Genomic DNA, 10,280 nt, shown 5'->3' with positions numbered 1-10,280 from the left:
TTAACAGTGTGAATTATCGAGGCAACAAGACAAATTTTCAAAAGCATTTGGAAGGGAGAAGACCAAAATTTAAACTTTTCCAAAAGGCATAAATATATTTCTAAATATATGAGGAATTACTATATATTTCCACACTTTTTTTTATCATGAACTTAAAGTAATTTATTTTATCGATTCCTGAAAGCCCCTGTGCATTTCTATACATTTTACTTGGGCATGATACGGGTGATGTGTGACGTCGCCAATGTCACGTGATGACTGCTATAGTTGGATATGTTTCTACTCTCCTCCAAGAGCTGACGTGTTTCACTAAGTGACATTATATATGTATTAGAATTATAGGTAAACGTATGGTCAAGTGATCATAGGGTCCAAAGTCCAATTTCGATGACCGATTGCAACACCTCACACAAACAATTAATTTACATTGTCCGACTTAGTGAATTGTTCTCATTATATGTAGGTGTAATGTTCTATTTTTAGTGCTGTCTTCAAATAAATTGCACAAAAGGTGAAAAATTAAATCATTATCATACGTTTATTCTCTTCTTCTCACCATGTAGTATATTTAATGCTGTTCCCTATGGTATATCGGTTGTTTTCGTTCTTTTCGTGAATTCTACATTTTTGATGATTTTAGTCTCTCTGAAAATTCACACGTCCATTACGTCAAGGGGACAGCACTCTCTCTCCAGTAAAAGCTGGTCTAATGGTTGAGTTTTCCTTGCAATACAAAAGAAAATGTTTCCTGTCTTCAACTTGTAGGTCTGACATAATCGTTTTTCTCTCGGAATTTAAAGGCGATTTTTAGGCGTCTCCCTTTTTCAATAAAAAAATTGCATGAATGATTTTACATATATATATTGAATGTGTACTGTAAGCATGTGTTTGTTTGAAAAATATACAAGTTGTAATTAACCCTCTTGAAATAAAAAAAATATTATAATTATTATCATTTATAATGTTCAAAGTCAAAATCAGGTACTAGTATATTTCAAATATTATCACAAATCATTTGTCAATATCAAGAAAACAGTCTAGAAAACCAAATGATCACATAATCAAAATCATCATGCAGTCTCGTCGATTTTAGCGTAAATATGAGACAACCAATCACTGTATACAATTAGTATGAATTAGTTGCAATTTTCTATGACTTCAGAAATCTTTGCACTAGCAATAACATTAAAATAGTGGATTTCACCGCTCTTTACCACAGGCGTTTGGGGCATGGGCCCCTTTTTTCTGTTTTCCCCTTCTTTATTTTTTGTTAAAAGGAAATTAACTTTTTTAATATTTCAATTTATTTTCACTTATTTGATTTGTTCTTACTCGTATCCATACGGTCTAACATTAACAGCAGTTTATGCGTGCTACCCCTTTATTCTCATTTTCTAATGTGCCGTTGGCGAGCAGATGTGCAGTATTTAATTTTTCTATCTTTCCTGCCTTGTGGAAAATAGGAAAAGAAAGGCAGTACTTATAAACTACTGGTATTGTTAGATCGTATGGATTAAAATAAGAACAAATTAAATAAATGAAAATATGTTTGAATATAAAAATTACTAAACAAATGAAATCATGAGAAAAGGGGGGGGGGGGGGAGAAGGATCAATGCCCCAAGCGAATGTGTCATTTACGCCATTATTTTTTTGTTTCAAAGAAAATCTATCATTGCTATCGTATATATAGCCGTGTGTGTCGCTTAAATGCGTATTCATGTTTAAAATCTATAAAAACTTCTGATTGAGTCTTTTCTAATATTTTAACATGGTGACTTGAATATTTTTTGGTCCAATACGCACACTTTTCACGTCATTTTTATTTCCAGTTGGATTTGAATTTTACGGAGAACACAAAACGTCATGAATTAATTTTTTATTTGATTCCGAAAGTGCATCAGATCTTACCTTTCTCTTCGATGACAAACTATGACAAATTTTATTGAGGAGGGTAACGCCCAATTGTTTAGCTATGGAAAGTTTTGATCGTAATTTTTTTACGCATTTGCCGCTGACTGACGCGCTTAAAACGGTCATTTGTGCTCTTGCCTGATCTGTTCGTTTAAGTTTTGTCTCTGAAAATGCTAATTTCGTATTTTCAAGAACAGCTAGCCCTATTTTGTTTTCAATATTTTCCTTTGATGAATATATAATATTGGTGCTTTGAAGCGTTTTAACAGTAGGCGATTTTTCACTTTGAAGATATGATGCGAGTGTAGACAATTTCGTTCCTGATGGTTCTGGCAGGCTATTTCTTAATTTCTTCAGTGTCTTGTGCTTTTTCATTTTGTTACAGAATGTTGGGATTTTCTCAATATTTGTTGTTGTAATAAGAGAGCTCCTCCTTTTTTTCTTTGATACTGACGCTTCTTTTCAATACGATTCTGTCGCTTTTCAAATTCTATTTTATATTGATCCCTCTCCTTTCTTTTTCTATTTTTACAGTTTTCTTTTGCTATACATTCGTTTACTCCTTTGTTTCTTTTGTGAATGGCACTAGCACAGTGTAGATGGTCCGTGTATATTTGCGTCCATTCGTTTTTCGTTTTGAAATATCAAAAACAAAAAGCAAAAAACGAAAGTGTTTTCATTTTTCGTTTTTGATTTCTAAAAAACCAAAATGAAAAACGAAAGTGTTTTCGTTTTTCGTTTTTTGTTTTTGATTTCTCAAAACCCAAACCGGAAAACGAAAGTGTTTTCATTTTTCGTTTTTGATTTCTCAAAAACCAAAATGAAAATCAAAAGTGTTTTTGTTTTTCGTTTTTTATTTCACTAAACAAGAAAAATATCTACATTTGAATTCAATATCTGTATTTTGTTCTATTTAATTCTCGTTTTACTTTTTCTTTTTTTTTTTTTATCTTTATATTTATTAAACCTCAATACTATTTACAACAAGTTTTACATATTATCACAGAAAACATAGAGTCCCTATACTACCATTCTGCAGCATTCTTTCACCTTACAACCAATACCTATCATACACATCCTATATTTACTTCATTATATTTATAACACGGTATATAGATACCTAGTATTCAACATTTATTTGAACTGTCTATTCAAAAATTCAACAATGTTCATTTGTAGCGTTTGCGGGTGGATTCCATTCCTGAAAACGCATTCAACGAAGTCAAAGTGTTTCATAAATAAACAAAAAAAAAAAAACTTGCAATTAAGTATATACCGCTAAACAATATAAATGAATTAAATCACTCATAGAATTATACAACTTCACGCAAACCTATGACAGTACAATAATGTGCCGAGCATTTTGGACGGCTTCCTGGTGACTCTTAAGATGGCCTCCTAAACCTCGACTTGGAGTGTGAACTTTTTTTTAAATAATCTAAATAGCATATACATATTACCGATCATTACCGTCTTGAATGCTGAGCTTGAATGTTCGTGTAATATTGGCTGATTGGCCTCAGTCATCATGCAACTGTAATAATCTGAGATAACCAACTTTTCAAACTTAAAAGTAAAGATCATGCATCCTTATTGTTCAGATTGATAAAGTCTTTTCCATTCGTCGACATTATCTCCGATTTAAATACTATTGATCTGATAACCGCTGTGCATACTTTAACGACAGGGCTAGTTTTCTTATCAGATAAGTAGTAACCTCCCTTGTTAATGTGATGTTGTAATCAATCGTTTTATTTTTATCATCTTTATATATTTTTTCATTGTATTATTTAAATTTGTGATTCATTTAATATTTAAATATAGTAATTTTATATTTTATAATTGATAAAAACAAGGAAATTTGAAAGTCTTTGATTCATTAATCACCTTAGTTCAAGTCATAAGTCAGGCGGTCTAGTCTGTCTACATTATTTAGAAAATTCACCGGGATATTGATGGCTATAAAATAAGAAAGGAAAAGTAAAACGAGAATTAAATAGAACACGGCTGGTAATCTACACACGCAGAACAATCGGTTCTGCAATGAAAACCGTGAGGGGATTTTCCGGTTATGCTTGAGTGGAGTAATTGTCACCGCTTCAAAAGGTATGTACATTTCTAAATCGTAATTTTCTAATTCAACTGATCAAAATATTGCAAATCGAAGAATGCTATGCTGTGGTGAATACTTTAACGAAGAGACACATGTATCATTTACTGTTGTGCATGGAGTAAAACTCCTACAAAAACAATCGTCCCACGAGTAATTGCCGATAAAAGTGACATTTAAATTTTGAGATGGTTCTATAAACAGACCTACAAGTTCAGATTTAGTTTTTTTTTATGTATACCGTATTGGATGTCGTTTTGGGCGGCGTGTACGCTGTCCGAGGTTAATAGACGTCTTAATAAATCTAAAAACTGCAAATTTTCATTATTTCATGCGTGAGGGGATCGGTTCTGAGTGAGGACATCGTGAATGCGTGAGGGGAAGTGCAATCATATCTTTATATCGAACAATGAAACAATCACTTCAAATAAAGGCTAGTAACTTGCATAGTTTTATTGAAGTTCATACTAAATATAAATTGACAATTGAAATGGAAATGGCTACAATGTAAATATAAGTGTTTTAGATTTATGATTGACTATGTTTTTTCTCTCGTGTGCATGTATTTAGACTTTAATCTATGTTTTAGATGGATAGAATACGCCACCATTGCCTGCAGTGTGATAAGTAATATACTCAACGTTCAAAGCTGAACTTCCATGTAAAGCTGGTACATGAAAACACACTAGACACAAAGTGCAGCTAAAATGTTTGCACTTCCCCTCACACATTCACGATGTCCTCAAACAGAACCGATCCCCTCACGCATGAAATAATGAAAATTGGCAGTTTTTAGATTTATTAAGATGTCTATTAACCTCGGACAGCGTACACGCCGCCCAAAACGACATTCAATCCCATTGACAGAAAAAAAACTAAATCTGAACTTGTAGGTCTGTTAGTAGAACCATCTCAAAATTGAAATGTCACTTTTTTCGGCAATTACTTCGTGGGACGATTGATTTTGTAGGAGTTTTACTCCATGCACAACAGTAAATGATACAAGTGTCTCTTCGTTCAAGTATTCACCACAGCATAGCATTCCCCGATTTGCAATATTTTGATCAGTTGAATTCGAAAATTGCAATTTAGAAATGTACATACCTTTCGAAGCGGTGACAATTACTCCACTCAAGCATAACCGGAAAATCCTCTCACGGTTTTCATTGCAGAACCAATTGTTCTGCGTGAGTAGATTACCAGCCGTGTAGAACATAGTACAGAAATTGTATCCAAATGTAGATGTTTTTCTTGTTTGTTGAAATCAAAAACGAAAAACGAAAACACTTTTGATTTTCATTTTGGTTTTTGAAAAATCAAAAACGAAAAATGAAAACACTTTCGTTTTCCGTTTTGGTTTTTGAGAAATCAAAAACGAAAAACGAAAACACTTTTGTTTTTCATTTTGGTTTTTGAGAAATCAAAAACGAAAAATGAAAACACTTTCGTTTTTCGTTTTTTGTTTTTGATATTTCAAAACGATATTTCAAACCAGATCTTTGAAGCCAGAAATAAGAAAATTACACTTGTTTGAATTTCTCACTGTACGATCAGTCTCGCTTGTATATTTTGAAACTGTATGATCAGTCTTTATTTCACTGTATTCTAGTGGTGATTTCAAAGTTATTTACGATACATTAGAAGGTGGCATTTTTCTAAATAACACAAATATATTTCAATAAATTCATATCCTGAAACCTATGTAACATGTTTTAGCTTAGTGGGGTGTACTCGACTTACTACATTAAGTATAAGGATGTTTGATCATGTTTAAATGTTGCTAAAATAAGAGGAAGGTTTGTTGTATATAAATAAGTTTCAGAAATGTCCTCCGTTATAGTTAAAATTGTTCAAACACACAGATTTAATTGTTATATAAAAATGCATGTATTTACACACATTCGAAGCCGTACTGTAGCCTATAATTGATCACAGTTCCTTCACGTTGTTTTGGATGTAGAGCTGTCTCTTTGACACTCAATTGTACACCACTTTGTAAAGCGGGGGTTTATATTGATAATGAAGTCCGTCTTTCCGTTGGACCGGTACAATATGTTTCGTCGGTTTTGTAAGTGCATCTCCTCATAAACCACTTAATATACATTGTGGGTTCCAGCCATTTTTAAATGGAGAGGGGGTCCAATCCAGGAGAAAAGGGATTCCAAATATATGTTCCCATACAAATGCCGTCTACAAAAATCATCAGAAATATATTTGTATTGTCTGATGAAAGAAATTACACGTTATAGTTCTCTGAACAGTTCATAATATCACATAGACACGTATATACCTTCAAATTGCCGTTGTTTCTTTTTCAAAATCACGACTGGTCATACAGTCAAAAAATCTGAAATCGCTTCTAGAATACAGTCAGTTCTAGACTGATCGTACAGTAATTTATTTTGGGATCCTCAAGGAAAACATATTTTTTTATGGGAAATACGAATATTCTACTTAAATACGAAAAGAATATTGAAACAGTATATATTTAACTGTAAACTGATGCAAATATTTGCATTAAAAGATTATTTGCTTTGTACTACGAGAGCAAAATTGTCCATCGATTTCACTTTTTCAAGTTGGTGTGATGCACACGTATATTTCATATTCTTATGCATGTTTTTGTTACAGTTACTCATATTTATGATGCTATACATACCTTGAAGATGTTCAACGCACTTTATAGATAACGGAGTAAACAAATGACGAGAAAAGTCACCGTAGGCAAAACCGTCCTGTTAGCCAGTTGGAAATCATCGCTTCGAAAATCGCGACTTCCAGATAGCGTACAGAATAGTATCTACACTGTGACTAGCAGATACAGATTTTGAATCTACAAAATCGATTCGTTGTAATTATATGTACCTATATAATATGATATCGTTTAATTACACGCGATTTATTATGGCAGTGTGGTAAATAATTTATTGGTGCATTGTCGTTCTTTGCCTATATAACACTAAGAAAAATAACATATATGTAGGATTAAACGTCACTGGGGGGCAAAAGTATGGATTTGCCCCCCCCCCCCCCCCCCAATGTTTTGTCAACAAAAAAAATTCTTGAAAAAATTACTATATACGCACTAAATGTACTAGATATATAATAACTAGACTATGTGGCCCTTTTTTTCTGCTTGTCACTTTTAAAGCTTCCCCCCCCCCCCCCCCCCCCCCCCCCAGTGTTTTATATTGTTCGTGTTTTCGAGAGCAACATCTAAAACGTCTGGGTTTTTCAACAAATGGTCCGGGTTTTTTGAAGAAAATGTGAATAAGAAAGAAGACAATCTTGGGCTTAAAAACTGACTTTTTCTAGTTTGTAACTGTTATTTAGCGAAGGACAATATTATTTATTCTTAATAAGTCACAAAAACATATTACTATGTTGATCAAATTTAACTCTTTTCAATTTAATGATAACTTTCTGACTTTCTGTTCTGAAAACATAAGTTACAATAACCTTGCTGTATTAGGATAAATTAAACCGAGGACACCGTCAATGCTATTTAATGGTTGATATATATAACTAATAACCATTAAAATTATATATATATATTACAGTGACGAAAAAGCGTAGGAGCAAAAAAACTAAGGAAAAACAGTAAAAAATCAGAAAAATTCAATTTAAACCCAAATATTCTACGAAAAAATTTGAATTGAATGGAATATCTTATAATAAATGAAAACAACACTTTATAAATTATGCGTCCGAAGCGCTTTTCTGGATTTACTTTCGTCAAGAACGCTCAAAGTCGAATATTTGAAAGCCAAGGATGTATAAGAATTGGAGAGCTATATGGCCAAGAACCTAAAAAATAGACAAATCAACTTTGCCTGATGGAGTTTAAACCTTAGTTTGTTAATGATTTTTATGCCCCCGCGATTAATGTACCCCTGTCCGCCCGTCCGGATTAGGATACATTGTTTGTCCGGCTATCTCCTCCTAAAGTTTTGGAGGTACAACTTTAAAATTTTGTAGGATGTTCATACACATAATGGAGGTGTGCATGGCCAGTTGTATGCCAAAATCACTGTTTGTCAAATTTAAAATATGTGGAACTATACTCATGCATATGGCAGAGCAGAAAGGGGGCATTGTCTATATCTAGTTAAATTTATAAACGGACAATTTTAAATGATTGATTGTTGGTTGCTTAACGTCCAGTGGCAAATATGTCTTGCATGTTCAAGACGAGAACCAATTAACAATAAATCCAATATGTAGGTCCTGTAACAGAGAACGTTCGGGATGAAGGTCGAGAAATTTAGGCTGCCACTGAAAATTAGGGTATATTGGATATGGACAGAAATTTTACCTTGCAACACGCCACCTACGGACCCTTAAAAGAGCTGTTGCAAGGGTTCTTGACGTGCAGTGAGCGTGACACTCTCAACACGCCCCATTCTGACCGGACGTGACTGCGTATTTGAACATCCCGCAAAGCAAAACGGACGCCCCACTTTGGCAAGGGTTTCACTGCCGGTCGGAAGAGGACCTAAGTGACCATATTTCTATTCCCCAGTCCCCCTTGGAGATAAACAATTTTAGAAAGGTTTGTTATAAATCATGTCAATACCGAAGTACTGACTACTCAGCTGATGATAAACTCGGCGACTTATCCAATATATTGAATAAACAACGAAATGTTTTATCTGTAAGTTTAATACGATCCTTTTTAAATAATAAAAAAAAAAAAGAAATGTACATATAACATGTGTTAACCTCACAAATATAATTCTTTTAATTTCTGGTGAAAATGAAGCTATGATAGTGCTTTATTTCTATGTGACCAAGTATAGCATATGCTTGATCAGGCTCCTCTTCACAGTAGGAGCATTTGAACATTGTTTTTGATTGCCATTTCTAGAACGATAAAATATATTATCATCAAGACAAACAGTAAATGAAACATTTAGGATGTATTTTCTGTTAAAAAAAAACACACATTTACCCGCTTTACACACTATGTGTACGTACGTCTCAATCCAACATGTCCGAGTTCAAATAAAGATTGTTTACATCACGAAATATTTACTGTATGAAATCCATATCGGTACACTTACATGAAGATAATATTATCTGAATACAAATGAACGATGCCTTTTTATGAAATGTACGTGTTAATACAGCATTATCAAACTGGTTTATTGCATTGTTTCGTGCTTTGAAAGGTACTTTATTTGAACCTTTTCCTTGTATTTTAAACGTAAATGCACTGACATATTACATTTTTCGCCTTAGGAATTTTGTTTTCTCACTCGATAAAACAAGGACGCACTCGAAAAAACACGGCCTGCTCTCGATAAAACACGGACATATTAGAATGAATTTACTCAAAAAAATGTACTTTTCAATGCAAAAAGTATAGTGTCTGTATATCTAAGTATATATTTAGATTCCATGTAAGCATTTCCGTTGACATTTGCATTGGTATGTGTATAATAATAGCTTTGATCTATATTTTGGAATAAAGCATTGTAAGGCTAAATTAAACGCTTTTAAAACAAATTAATGTAGGGTTGATAATAAATTTTTATCACAAATACTAATTTACCTTCTATGATATCAGATATAAGGTTCTGGTATCTTTTTTTTACGTCTTACCAGAAAAGAAGTTTGTGTACATTTTTTATCATATTCACCCGAAAAAACGTGGTCATACTCGAAAAAACCCGATCAAATCACTCGAAAAAACACGATTCCAGCCGGACACTATACCTACCGTGATTATGACTAGACAAAAGTAATCGCTGACTGTCACAGTGTCGTTTATATTTTCGACATATAGTCGAAAATGGGTTCAAATAAATCCCTGAAATGTAGATTTTTATGTTATATGTATTTTTTGTGCTATAATTTCATTTTTGCCCCCCCCCCCCCCTCCAAACTGTTTTATATGACTTATTATACTTTTAACTAAAATGTAAAAAAAAACGGCGTTTTGTGACACTTTGACTAGACACAAACAAAAAGATAGTGTTTATTTTCTTTTTAATATTTTCCCTAGCTAGAAACTTCTACTTAAATTTTTATACACTTAAAAAACACATTTTCACGTTTAAATAAAATTTCAGATCGTAAAAAAGACCGCAAATGCCTATTGTTTTTCATTAGATACTTAACAAATACGCCGAACACGTCAAAAACGGCAAGTGTGACATTTCAACGGATTTAATAAAATGAACAATATTTACTAATGGAAGATAGAGAAAGTTTTATATTTATTATATAATTTTGACACAGGAAGGGTGGATATG

The sequence above is a fragment of the Mytilus californianus genome, unplaced genomic scaffold (assembly GCF_021869535.1).
Source record: "Mytilus californianus isolate M0D057914Y unplaced genomic scaffold, xbMytCali1.0.p SCAF_2, whole genome shotgun sequence".
Taxonomy (NCBI): Eukaryota; Metazoa; Mollusca; class Bivalvia; order Mytilida; family Mytilidae; genus Mytilus; species Mytilus californianus.
This window is presented reverse-complemented; position numbering follows the sequence as displayed.